Source organism: Petromyzon marinus, chromosome 40 (assembly GCF_048934315.1).
Source record: "Petromyzon marinus isolate PM22_M1 ecotype Great Lakes invasive population chromosome 40, UKy_Petmar_22M1.pri1.0, whole genome shotgun sequence".
Classification (NCBI taxonomy): domain Eukaryota; kingdom Metazoa; phylum Chordata; class Hyperoartia; order Petromyzontiformes; family Petromyzontidae; genus Petromyzon; species Petromyzon marinus.
This window is the reverse complement of record NC_133706.1, coordinates 4,537,510-4,550,715: the sequence shown is the minus strand read 5'-3', so window position 1 is coordinate 4,550,715 and position 13,206 is coordinate 4,537,510. Positions and strand designations below refer to the sequence as shown.

At 49.6% G+C, this 13,206-nt stretch overlaps 1 long non-coding RNA gene across 1 annotated transcript; it reads right to left on the bottom strand.

The window, feature by feature from the left end:
• Positions 1–479: 479 nt before the first annotated feature.
• LOC142930518 (uncharacterized) lies at positions 480–4,600 on the bottom strand. Its single transcript, XR_012946464.1, has 2 exons — positions 4,413–4,600; positions 480–2,150 (listed from the first exon to the last, which is right to left on the bottom strand). It is a non-coding gene; the product is annotated as an uncharacterized LOC142930518 (long non-coding RNA).
• Positions 4,601–13,206: the final 8,606 nt, after the last annotated feature.

The following is a 13,206-nucleotide window of genomic DNA, read 5'->3' as shown; positions in this document are numbered from 1 at the left end:
GGACCCAGATGACTCAACTCAACTAAATTTTGTATGTTACCAGGTAAGGCCCATTGAGCTATGTAGATATTTTTCAGAAGCGACCTGACCGCAAATGATAGCCTCAACGTGGACATTTATGACGTGGAAATGTAAAGCAGACACATGCTTTAAACGCCGTGACGTTGATTCTAAATGTGGAGTGGAAAAATCGGAGGACCCGGAGAAAAATCCACGCGACCACAGGGAGAGAGACACCGCAGACTCCAAATATACAGACGTCAGGGTCGGGATCGAGCCCACGACATCTCATAGCCACCCACGACCTCCTGTGTACCAGGCGAGGGAGTTAACATCTCATAGCCACCCACGACCTCCTGTATACCAGGCGAGGGAGTAAACATCTCATAGCCACCGCGGCGCACACGATTTGTGGCATCACCAAGACGAGGGGGCTCGGGCAAGCCTCGTTAATCCAGCAGTGGAGAGATACAAGCCGACAACTTCCATTGCATTTATTATTTTATCACGTGCATCGTGACAACAACGGATACCTAAAGCACGACACGCACACACAACTGCCGATATCTTAACAAACACAACAACACCCGAACGTAAGAGTCAAAGAGCGTGCAAACATTTGCACCTTTGCGAATGGGAGCGTGCGTCAGCGATCCCGGGGCCATCTATCGGCAGCGCCAGATTCACGGAGTTGAACGCGCCGATTGTTTTCATTCTGCACGAGCCGCAAACACGAGACGGCGGGTAGAGGGGGGGGCTTGGGCAGGCGATGTGGAGGTGAAGCTGCAGCAGCAGCAGCAGCACGTGGATCTCTCTCGAGCGGCAGGAGGAGGAGGAGGCGGCGTCTCCGAACGGGCAAGAGTTTTGCGCGTAGCCGGGACACGTAAACTTTGTCCCAGGTGACGCTCAACCTCCCTTTTGCTTTCAGAAGCTGTTAACAGGCTGTAGAATAATGACACGTTTTCTTCTTAACCGATGCAAAATAAAGTTACGATTCATCGCCGCTCGTGAGCAAGCGCGCACGTGCGCAGCTGTTCTAACGGGATGTTTTAGTTTTTTTAAAGCCTCGGCACAGATTATGTTTGTCTTGATGTGTGTCTCGCTCGGCGTGTCTCTGCATGTGTGTCTGCCTACGTTGTTTCCGTGTCTGTGTTTTATCAGGAATTCTTACCCGATGATGGCTACTTGTGTTGCAACCGAAACGTCGTATTCTATTATTTAATTTGATTTTCTACGTGACTTTACCTAAAGAACCAAAGAGTGATTCGTTTACGACGCCAGACGTTCGGGAGTTGTTGTGTTTGTTAAGGTATCGGCAGTCGTGTTGCGCGTGTCGCGTTTTAGGAATCCGTTGCTTTGGATTGCGTAAAAAAAATACTTGATTATTTCCCTTCTACGTGACTTTACCGAAAGAACCAAGAATATGAATCCCTGCAGTCACGGAAGCTTTGAAACGAAATTTCGCGGCGGTTGTTGATCTCGACTGGGATTCGAGCGAGTCCTCGGTTGACATTTCTGGGCGGAAGCCGGAGTGGAGCAATGCGCGAGCCAACGTGGGTTTCATCGGCCGTGGGTTTCATCGGCCGTGGGTTTCATCGGCCGTGGGTTTCATCGGCCGTGGGTTTCATCGGCCGTGGGTTTCATCGGCCGTGGGTTTCATCGGCCGTGGGTTTCATCGGCCGTGGGTTTCATCGGCCGTGGGTTTCATCGGCCGTGGGTTTCATCGGCCGTGGGTTTCATCGGCCGTGGGTTTCATCGGCCGTGGGTTTCATCGGCCGTGGGTTTCATCGGCCGTGGGTTTCATCGGCCGTGGGTTTCATCGGCCGTGGGTTTCATCGGCCGTGGGTTTCATCGGCCGTGGGTTTCATCGGCCGTGGGTTTCATCGGCCGTGGGTTTCATCGGCCGTGGGTTTCATCGGCCGTGGGTTTCATCGGCCGTGGGTTTCATCGGCCGTGGGTTTCATCGGCCGTGGGTTTCATCGGCCGTGGGTTTCATCGGCCGTGGGTTTCATCGGCCTCGGGTTTCATCGGCCGTGGGATCCCGCCGCGTTTCACGCGCCATTTGGGTCGCTCGTGAAGTTGACGAAATCCACGCCAGTGCCGGATGAAGCTAGTGCGGCGCCTGTAGCATATGATGTTATAAAGGGGCCCTAAATAAAAAAAAAACATCAATATTAAAACACACATTTTTTACTTGCATAGTAAAGTAGTTGTATTTTTTCATTCGCCATACAGCCAGATAATACGACAAATCGCTAGCCTTAAACACCCAGTCGTTCATAAAAGTTGAAGGCGGTATAGTACTATAGTAATAGAGCAAGTGCAGAATCACTAAACCGGAATTGATAGCTTTAAAGTATTTAGCGCAGGGCCCTTGAAAGTGCGGGAACTGTAGCTACTACTACACGTGTAGCTACTACTTATGTAGCTACTACATGTGTAGCTACTACATGTGTAGCTGCTTTTGCTACTAGGCTCATCCGGCACTGGACCACGCGTCTCTCCGAAGCACCACGCGAGACGATCCACTCCCGAGAGCACCGTACGTCCATAGCCTACTCGGAATCACCGATACATCACCACCACCACCCCCACCACCCCCACCACCACCTCCACTACCACCACCTCCACCACCACCACCACCTCCACCACCACCACCACCTCCACCACCACCTCCACCACCACCACCACCACCATCTCCACCACCACCACCTCCACCACCACCACCACCACCTCCACCACCACCACCCCCACCACCCCCACCACCACCACCTCCACTACCACCACCACCACCTCCACCACCTCCACCACCTCCACCACCACCACCACCACCACCACCTCCACCACCACCTCCACCACCACCTCCACCACCACCTCCACCACCACCTCCCCCACCTCCACCCCTACCCAGCCGCCTAAAAGTGTAAGAACCCATTCTGGATCAACGCTTTTTGTCAGCTGGTAAAAAACGTTAACGGGATATCTGCCCAGCCGGCAATGTCCCGAAAACAAGACACGTATTGAAGGGCCAGCAGAGGAACCACCTGGGCTCTTGGCCTCACAGACACCGGATTTGCGCTCAGCCGTGATACGGAGCCGCACATCGGAGGTGCGGCCGCTTACTCCATAATTGGAGAGCTTAGAAGTGGCCGCGTAATCGTGACTGCTGTGAAGTGCGACCCCATCGCGCGCTTTCGCATCAGGTACAAAATGATTTTATTTTGGCGCCCCGACACTTCGCTGAACGGCTCCTCCAGACTCAACGTACATCGCCGCTCGACTCGTTTATTCATTCGCAATTGCCATCGGAGAGACCTGAAGGCAGCGTGCAAATGCCTGGTCGCGCACGAGAATGCATTGGAGGAGTCACGCTCTCTTCTGTTTCGCTTAACACGTTTTAGTGGGGAAAAGGATAAGATGGAAAGATGACCTTGGATTTTGACCTTCGTTTTTTTTTTGGGGGGGGGGGGGGCAGGTAAGAGCTCAACGGAGACGAGGCGTCTCATCTTTGATGGGACACCCACAAGCGCGGAACAGCAAAACGACCTCCTGTCAATGAACGTGAACAACCAGCTTGTTGTCCCGTGATGCACGTACAGCCGTAGACGAATCCTCTTTTAAAAAAATACCGCACGCGAGGAGGAGATGAGCGCAGTTGGCTACGTTCGGCGCGGAGCGAGACGAAGTTCAGCACACATTGTGACGTGCTCTCGTGCAGGACTCTAAACCGAGGGGGCACGTAAAGCGCAATTACAGCAAACACAATCCACGCTTCACCAACATCCAACTGCTCCTGCTCGCTTACAAGCAGCTGCCCCGGCTGTTTATTTAAGGGGAATGCTATCCGAGAATTCTCACGGCACGCCCAGGTCCCGCTGCCTACTGCTGGCACAATAAACGACGAGCTACCACCCCCCCCCCCTTCTTCCTGAATGCATGTTGGGAAGCGTGCTCACTGCCGGCTGTGACGGTGCTACAACAATGCCCGAAGGATGCGGCTGAGACTACAGTATTAAAAAACAAAGACAGATCTCTGTGTAATCAACTCCACCTCGCTTTGTTGACAAACCTGAAATTCTAGACACCGGCGAAATTATCTCCTCCCACTTGCACCTGCATGGCCATGCCTCTGGACCTAACTGTATACTGGACGTCTCTAAAAAAAAGCTTTATAGCTCATTGAATACCTCTGCGGTATAAATATTCTGGTTATTCTGATACAGGCGTCCCCCCCCCCCCGCATAACGCGCGACATGGGAGCCTATTTTATCGTACAAAAATAAAGTATTTTATTATTTTAGCACTGTATTTACAAAATACATGTAATCCTTAATGATAATACTAACATTACCAAAAAATACTTAATAAGGAGTTTAATAACAACAATTAAGATTCAAAAGATTGCTACTTACGAAGATGGCTTAATAAGGAGTGTAATGAGGAGTCACTTCGGGGTTTCTTGAACGCTTCCGTGAGCTGCAGCGAAGCCGGCCAGCGGCCAGCGATGCAAACCGAGAGACGGCAGCCCCTCGACCGACCACGACGACGACGGTGGTGGTGGTGGTGGTGGCTGCGCACAGCGCGTGACTCGGGGCGATGTCGTCCGGACACGATGACGCAATTAGAAAAAAAAATGCGTCTGTGTGTTTGTGTGTTGTGTCGGGGTTTTTTTTCTTTACTACTTTGAAGTTTGTATCGTTGGCAAAAAAAAATATGTTGAGAACAAAAATTAAGTGAGCAATTTAAATATATATATTTTCTCTCTTAAGCGCGTAACTGTGAAACGCAACGCTTAGGTGCGAAGTACGTCCCGAAAACATGCATCGCGTTACTGCTAATGTTTTTGTGATCATATTCCATTAAAATCTTGACTTAAGGCTTTCGTGACTGCAGGAATTCATATTCTTTGGGTCTTTCTGCAAAGTCACGCAGATAGGTTGTTATTTTGTTATTTTCTTTGAACCTATCTACGTGACTTTACCGAAAGATCCAAAGAATATATATGTAATTCCATTTATTCTGGCCTCTGGCCAAATGTCAATGTGACGGTGTTCTCGCCACGACGAGAGGGCCTCAGGAGAGAGAGTTCGTGTGGTTCCTCCTCCTCCCTTGACAGAGCGCAGACTCCAGTGGGTGACGATATCAGTTGCATGGCCACAATCGCACTCCTGTGCCTTGTGTTTCATTCCTCATTTGTGAAGAAGGTGTGCGTCTTTGTCTCTTGTATTATTAATCGTAATATTGTAATTTTATTTAGAAGTGAGTGGTGATGCAGTGACTAACGCACTCCACTATATAACCCACCAGGCGACTCGGGTTTGATTCCCTGCCACTGATAACATCGGTGTGGGAGAGTGATATCTGCACCCAACACACACTAACCAGTATGGTGAAGTATGGTCAAACAGCTCCCATGACCAACTTAGTATGGGGAGGCTTTCATCAGGCAGTGGATCGACAGGCACCTGTAAATATGAAATATTCACAGAATCATGTTCAATATTATCTTGATATTTTTTTTCCACAAGAGCCTCACTGAATCTCAAGAGTACATTTTCAGGGGGGCATACAATGGGATGTTTGGCCGATTCCATTAATGATCGCCTTGAAGGACAGAGTGGACAGGATTTACCCACCACGACAAACGATTGGATAATCTTATCTCAACATTAAAAATGCACCACCACCAAGTGGGAAACAAAAAGTGATCATTTTTCAATTTTGTTTTCATTATTCGGGGAGGGAGGGGGGGGGCGATGAGTCGACTAAAACGCCGGGATGAAATCCGCACCGTAAGGGAGTGGCCCTCTAAGTGGAGTCCGTGACACACGCGGGACTCACGAGGGCCTTGCACCCTGAGCGAGTCGGACCGCATTCACGGCCTGCGTGTGGCACGCCACGCGTCTCGGCCGACACGCCGAGCGCAACCAACAACGATGAGTATTGATACTCTTTGGTTTCATTCGGTAAAGTCACGTAGGTAAAATAAAAATAAAGCAATTAAATCACGACGTTTCGGAGGCAACACAAGCTTCCGTCTTCAGGTGGAACGCTGCATCAAGTGGGGAGGCTCTGAGAGCCTCGAGCTTAAATACAGGTTAAGGGGGGGTAGGAGCTAAGCAGGGGACATTGATGGGGTGCGGGGCTAAGTGAATTCGTCTTTTGTTATGTTGAGGGTGCGGGGGATGCGGTGGGTCACTGCACGGGGGCAATGGAAAAATGGAAACAAAAAATGGAAAAGTTCGGAAAGACAATGCTGTGTGCTTATGAGGTAGCTAAAGGTTTGACTTGGTTTATGACATATTTCCAGTGGTTGCTTAATTTAAAACCACCCTCTCGGTTGACTGACTGTTCCACCTGAAGACGGAAGCTTGTGTTGCCTCCGAAACGTCGTGATTTAATTGTTTTATTTTCTTTTATTTTATCTACGTGACTTTACCGAATAAAACCAAAGAGTATGAATCCTTGCAGTCACGAAAGCTTCAAATCTAGGATGAGTATTTAGTTTGTTATTCACACCGGGTAAGTGAGTGCCCACTGAGCTCCCTGGCTCTTTGTCAGATGCGACCCGGGCCTATCACGAATCATAACTCAACGAAGTCGCTTATCGCGTGGACATTTGTACCAGCCGAATACTCTGAACGCGGCGTGACGTTGGAAAAATCCACGCGACCGCGGGAAGAGAGAGACGCCGCAGACTCCAAATATGCAGCAGCAGGCGTCACGCCCAAGAGACGCAGCCGCGGGCGTCACTCCACTGCTGGATGAGGGTCCTCTCCCCCCCACACACACAACAACGGTCGTGGTGCGTGGGGAGGGTTCTTCCAATGATCACACTCCACGGAGCCGGTTGAATGCGGCTTGATGACAGCGGGGAGCGCAGTTCGGTACAAAAGTGGACTTTTTTTTCGTCTTTTTTTTTTCGTCTTGCACTGCCGCTCTGCTCATAGCGAACCCACCCCCCACAACCCCCGCAGTGACCGACTTCACCGTATTTGTTACGCGTTGTGGTCACCGCGCCCTCCACACTCAACCCTGCTGAGATTCGCAGATCGGAGGAGGATGTGGTTGTGCACGTTGTCGACGATGAGGGCATTAGGCCCACCACGTGGTGCATCCAGAGGGAGGGGAGATGTTGGTGGTCTCCGCCCTCCCCTCGAGACCCTGAGAATTTGTATTCATTGATACTTGCCAGGCACATACAATGAAAGTTATATTTGTTTTAAAGCTTTCGTGACTGCAATGATCAATCTTCTTTGGTTCTTTCGGTAAAGTCACGTAGAATGAGAATAAAATAATAAATTTATAAAATAAAATAACACTCCAGCGCTGTCCTACCAGACAGTCTCGTCCCTTCACCTGATGAAGGCCGCTTGTGTTGTGGCCGAAACGTCGTGAGAATATTATTGGGTTATTTTATTTTATCAATTTATTATTTTATTCTCATTCTACGTGACTTTACCGAAAGAACCAAAGAAGAGTTATATTTGTGTTAAGGTAGGGTTCGAGTTGAATTTTTTTTACGTTTCGGGACTGCCCCCACAACCCCCCTCCTCGCCCCTGACAAATGTCTCGATGTCTCGATCCGCCTCTGGGCCCACTTATGTGTGTGAATTGCGTGTTTCGGGCAACACTTGCCGGATCGGGCAGAGGGAAGGAGGCGACCGCGAGCCGTGTTGCTATTAAACTTCACGTTGGCCGTGAAAGTTTAAAAGCCTCGGCCGCTCGAGAGGTGAGTGTGAAGAGTGCCGGTTTTCGACGCTCACTTAATGTGCGTGATACACGGTTAAACATATCACAGATTTATCATCACAGCGCACGACAAAGTCTTAATGGCTGCGTATTTACGGAAAATGTTAAATCACCGCTTTGCCCCGGCATTAGCCCCTCCCCCCCCAAGCCAGCCCTCCGCTCAGTGTTGGCAGCCGAGAGTCGCCGCAACCGAGGGGATTAAAAAAAAAACCCCGAAGCAATCATCCTGATTACCCCAGCGTGCCCCTACCCCCAGCACCGCAAATTAGCAACAAAATGAGTGGAGCGGCATTCCGCGTTGATCCTCTCGGGCTTGCAGCGTTCGAAGCACCGGCACCATCTGTCACGGGTGCCACGCGCGGGGTTTACGGGGGGGCCGATCGCTCCTTTGCCCCCCACCCCCCCCCCCCGTAAACATTTGTCCGCAATTTGACTCATTTACCACCGACCTGTTGGGTAAACGTCCGTGGGAGGAGGGACGCAGCGTCTCGTCGTGCCACCACCGCGGATGGTTCCCGTGGCTGTCACCAGGGGGTGGGGTGGGTGGAGGGGACCCGGGGAGAGTTCTCAGCCGTCGACGATTTGACAACATACTCTTTGGTTCTATTCGGTAAAGTCACGTAGGTAAAAATAAAATAACAAAAATAAAAAAAATAACATCCAACGCTGTCCTCTGGACAGTCCGGTCCCTTCACCTGATGAAGGCCACTTGTGTTGTTGCCGAAACGTCGTGATTTTTTGTTGTTTTATTTTTTACCTACGTGACTTTACCCGATTAGAACTAATGAGTATGGATCCTTGCAGTCACGAAATCTTCAAATCTGGATTTGACAACACCGGCGAAGGGGGGGGGAGGGGGTGGTGGGGGCGGCGTCGTTCTCGACAAACGACGTCGCGGGCGTCGTCAACACGCGGACCGAGCTCGAGTCGATGACGCGTCGCCGGTTCGCCGCTTCAAGCGAGAACGTTCCGAGCCGCGAAGTCGCGGCACGAGGATTTCACGACATTCGCCAACGCGGAGTGACGTCACCTGACGGCTGTCCGTCTCCGGATTACGATCGGCGCTTTTGCTCGCTTGTTTTCCCTTCGCGTTTTTATTTTATTTTGTGTCAGCCCAGTGGGAATATGGGGGGGGGGGGGGGGGGCTAAACAGAACACGGCTGACTTGAGTATAAACAATATTATTCTTACTCTTGTGTGTAACTCCTAAGCCTAGCAATTCCTCAACTCTCTCTCTCTTGCGTAAGAACTTCACTGCCAATGGGTGGAATCTCACCTGGGTATAATGCACTGCGATGCCTGCCCATACTTGTCGTGGGAGTTATCTGACCATACTTCACCACGCTGGTAGGCCCAGGATCGGTTCAAATATCGCTCGCCACGGATGCAAATCGTGGACAGAAACATAAGTCAGGTGACCATACAATTTGGTTCTTTCGGTAGTCACGTAGGTATAAAATAAAATAAATCACGACGTGATTTAATTTGTGTTGCGCCCGAAACGTCGTGATTTATTTTATTCTATACCTACGTGACTTTACCGAAAGAACCAAAGAGTATGGATTCCTACAGTCACGAAAGCTTCAAATCAGGTGACCGTGTTCAGAGCACGGCACACTAACCACTGCACCACCAAATAAATAGAACTGTAATTCATATGTGACGGAGGGAGGCCTATCTATCCATAATATAGGGGGGGGGGGTTTGGCATTGAATGGCAAAACCAAATAAAATAACACGAGCATTGAAACTGCCCAAGTAATTAAAACGATCAACATACCGTGCATTGCGGGAGTAACTGATAAACTAGCCAGATGTTTGGAAAAACAAACATCCGAGTCAGATTTGGCACGGTAAACAAAATACAGGAATTAATGTCTGGTACAAAAGATGTCTTAGGGGCCATCCATTTAGTACGGGCGCAAAAATCTGTCAATACTTGACCCCACCTCCCCCTCCCTGTACGCACGCGGACTTTTTACACCCCCCCTCCCCACCTGCGTACGTACAGCCTGACGAAACCCAAACCCCCACACGTCCTACAGAACGGCCGATATTTAATCCACGCAGAAACGATCAAGGCTTAATAATATTAACGTGTTTAAGCAAACAGATAGTTCGCCGCCGGACTATCTAACTCATTTGAATGCCAATATAGACAAATTATTATCGAGGCTTCACCCCCCTCCCCCCCCCGTTTCCTATGTGTACATTGTCAGTAGACCCCCCATACACAAGCGAACGCGTTTGGGTTAACCCCCCCTCCCCCCTCCCCTCCATGCGCACGTACGAAATGAATGGCCCCTTACCGAAGCTATCAACACAAGGTGTGTACAGGATTAACTGCACGTGTGGCAAATGTTATGTTGGGCAAACAGGACGAATGTTCAGCACGAGACTAAAAGAACATCAGTGAAATATTAAATACTCCCAAACGCAACTGTCAGCAGTAGCAGAACACGCGTGCCAACAAGGACACTCAATTGATTTTGATAATGTTGAAGTTCTGTGCAAAACTAGCTGCTACTGGCCAAGACTAATTAGAGAATCTATCGAAATTGAAAGAAATCAAAATAACTTTAACCGTTCGGATAGCTACCGTCTTAGTGCTGCGTGGAAGCGAATCATCAAATAATACAAAGTTTAAATGCATGCCTTTGAAGGGCACCATACTTCACTAGAGATTACCGTTGCTAGGGCTACTTTAATAAACACAATAGACAGGCAGGACAAGTTCAAAGGGCTCACATAATGCACATGCATAATGTACGTTGCCTCAGTAATCCCCCCCCCCATCATTGTGCAAGAGCGCAGAAGCGTGGTCACCACATCTACGCCTCTATATAAGGAACAAAACAGTTAAGACTTCTCCACAAATCTGCTGTCGCCTGATGAAGCTAGTTGTAATCACTGGCGAAACGTCGTACTCAGATTGTAAATGTTGTGGCTTGGCTCTCCAATACACCGGTGTGCTTTACTAGTGACGAATTGGCCACGTTCTGTTTACGTGACAACCCTTACTAGTTGGGCTGTGTCGGGTGGTGGCGGATATAACGACACATTTATATATTTACGCGATCTAACCCCCAAAAAAACCCTCTATTATGGATGATATTGGTCGTGAAAGCCGACGTGTTACACTACGGCCTATCTATAGAGTTGGTTTTCTTTTAATGCCACAGTGTTATTGACGGACGTGTTGAGATAATGATTCGTGCGCACGATGTGTGCACTTTTATATGTATATTCGGTTTGTTCGGGTTTTGTGGCATGTTGGATGTTTCAGTGAGAGGTGTACGTGACCCTGGCGGAGGCGACCTTACGGGAAACTTCTTTTCCTTATTATTGATCTGTGCTCGCCGCGGCCGTCTCTGCTCTTAGTTTATCTTCGCTTCGTTTCCCTCTGCGTGGGTGTTTACTTCTTTAAACATTTCACTTTGCTTTTGTTCATTTTAGTTGTTGTTGTTGTTGTTGTTTTTTTCACCGAGGCCGTCCTGGCAAATGAGACTCGTCCCTGCCCTGTTGAGCTTCTCAACCGCGTAAAGAAAAACACGCACTCGATTTTTAGACAACGTCTCACAACAATGCCAACGGTAATTCCCCATAGCCCCCCCCCCCACCGCCGCCTTGCTATCCCCCACGCCACGTCCCCTCGTAGGGGGACCACGGGAGGCACCGCCGTCCGTTGCACGATGGGAGCTGTCGCTCTGACAGCAGCAGCGGCGGCAGCAGCAGCAGTAGCAGCAGTAGCAGTAGCAGCAGCAGCAGTAGCAGCAGTAGCAGCAGCAGTAGCAGCAGTAGCAGTAGCACCAGCAGTAGCAGCAGTAGCAGCAGCAGTAGCAGCAGTAGCAGCAGCAGCCAAGCTGCGTTCGCGTTGAGCTGGCGCCGGGTGCCTTCTCGGTGGACATCTGTGCAAAAAAAGAGAGATGCTCTGTAGCTCATCGACGGATTCCTCCTGCAGTGTGAATTCTGAGTCTTGATTCTTTCACGGCCCCCTTCTCGCCGCCCAGTGCCGGATGAGCCTAGCAGCAAAAGTAGCTACACGTGTAGTAGTAGTAGCTACGGGCCACGCACTTTCAAGGGCCCCGCGCTAAATGCTTTCGAGCTATCAATTCCGGTTCAGTGATTCTGCACTTGCTCTATTACTATAGTACTATACCGCCTTTAACCTTTTTTGAACGAGCGGGTTGTCTAAGGTTAGCGATTTGTCGTATTATCTGAGCTGTATAGCGAATAAAAAAAATACAATTACTTTACTATGCAAGTTTCAAATGTAATGTGTTTTAATAGCTACGTGTTTTTGTATGTATTTATTTAAGGCCCCTTTATAACATCATATGGTACAGCCCCCCCCCCCCCGCACGTGTCCCGCGTGGGGTCGCGACGTTTCGCTCTCACGTCGGTCTCGTGAGCCGCACCTTCCGATTAGCGTCGGTTGGGGGCCGTACATAAATGACGTCATGCACCTTGGGGGGGGGTGGGGGGGGGGTCAGACATTTGTGACGATGTGTGACGAGGTGGGGGGGGGGGGGGTTTGAGAAATGTGACGTCACATCAAAACGCGCAACTTTAAATAAATATAGACAACACGTTCTACTTAATTCAGTAGACTTTTTAATAAATGTTTTCTCCAATAACATCAGAGTGCGGCGCCACATTAAATACGCACTACAATGACAATAGTTTAAAGCGATTTGAAGCATGTTTTTTTTTTGGGGGGGGGGCAGAGCTTTGTGACGTCATATTTGAGGGGGGGGGGGTTCTGACATTTTGTTACGCCGTGTGACGAGGGGGGCGGGGTCAAAAATCGTCCAAAATCGCGTGACGTCATTTATGGACGCCCCCTTGGCTGCGTACGGTGCGAAAAATAAAAGGTTCCAACGTACGTACGCACAGGAAGGGACTTTAACAACCGAATCGAATTCACGTTCGTGTAGGGGCTCCCAGAGGCACGTGCAGAGAAACGTCGGACATCGTGCCAAAGAGCAACACGCGGTACAACCGGATAACACGCGCAGCAGCACAACGGCGAAAACCTATACAGCTGTGTCTACACCAGGAAGGCCACAAATGGGACGTGGATAGGTGCAGTGTGCAGGCCGTGAAACTGCACCAGGGCCCACGGGCCGGATCTGAGGGCCATCATTTAATTGCCATGCATCGTGGGCCCAACCCGAACCACGCGGCCCCACTGACGGAGAGGAACGAATCTAATTCATTATCTTACAGATGCACATGTTTTGCTGCGGCGGGACATAATATTCATCACAAATTAGGGAATATTTACTTTGAATTTTTTTTTTACCGTGGTCGGCCGCTTTGTTGGTGTGGTCGGTTGGCGGTCTCCATTTAAGCCAGATGAGAACCCCGCGAGACAGCAAAGACTCTTATTATATATTCTTAGCTCTTTAAAATAATATATAAATATATATTTTATTATTTTATTGTTTCCCT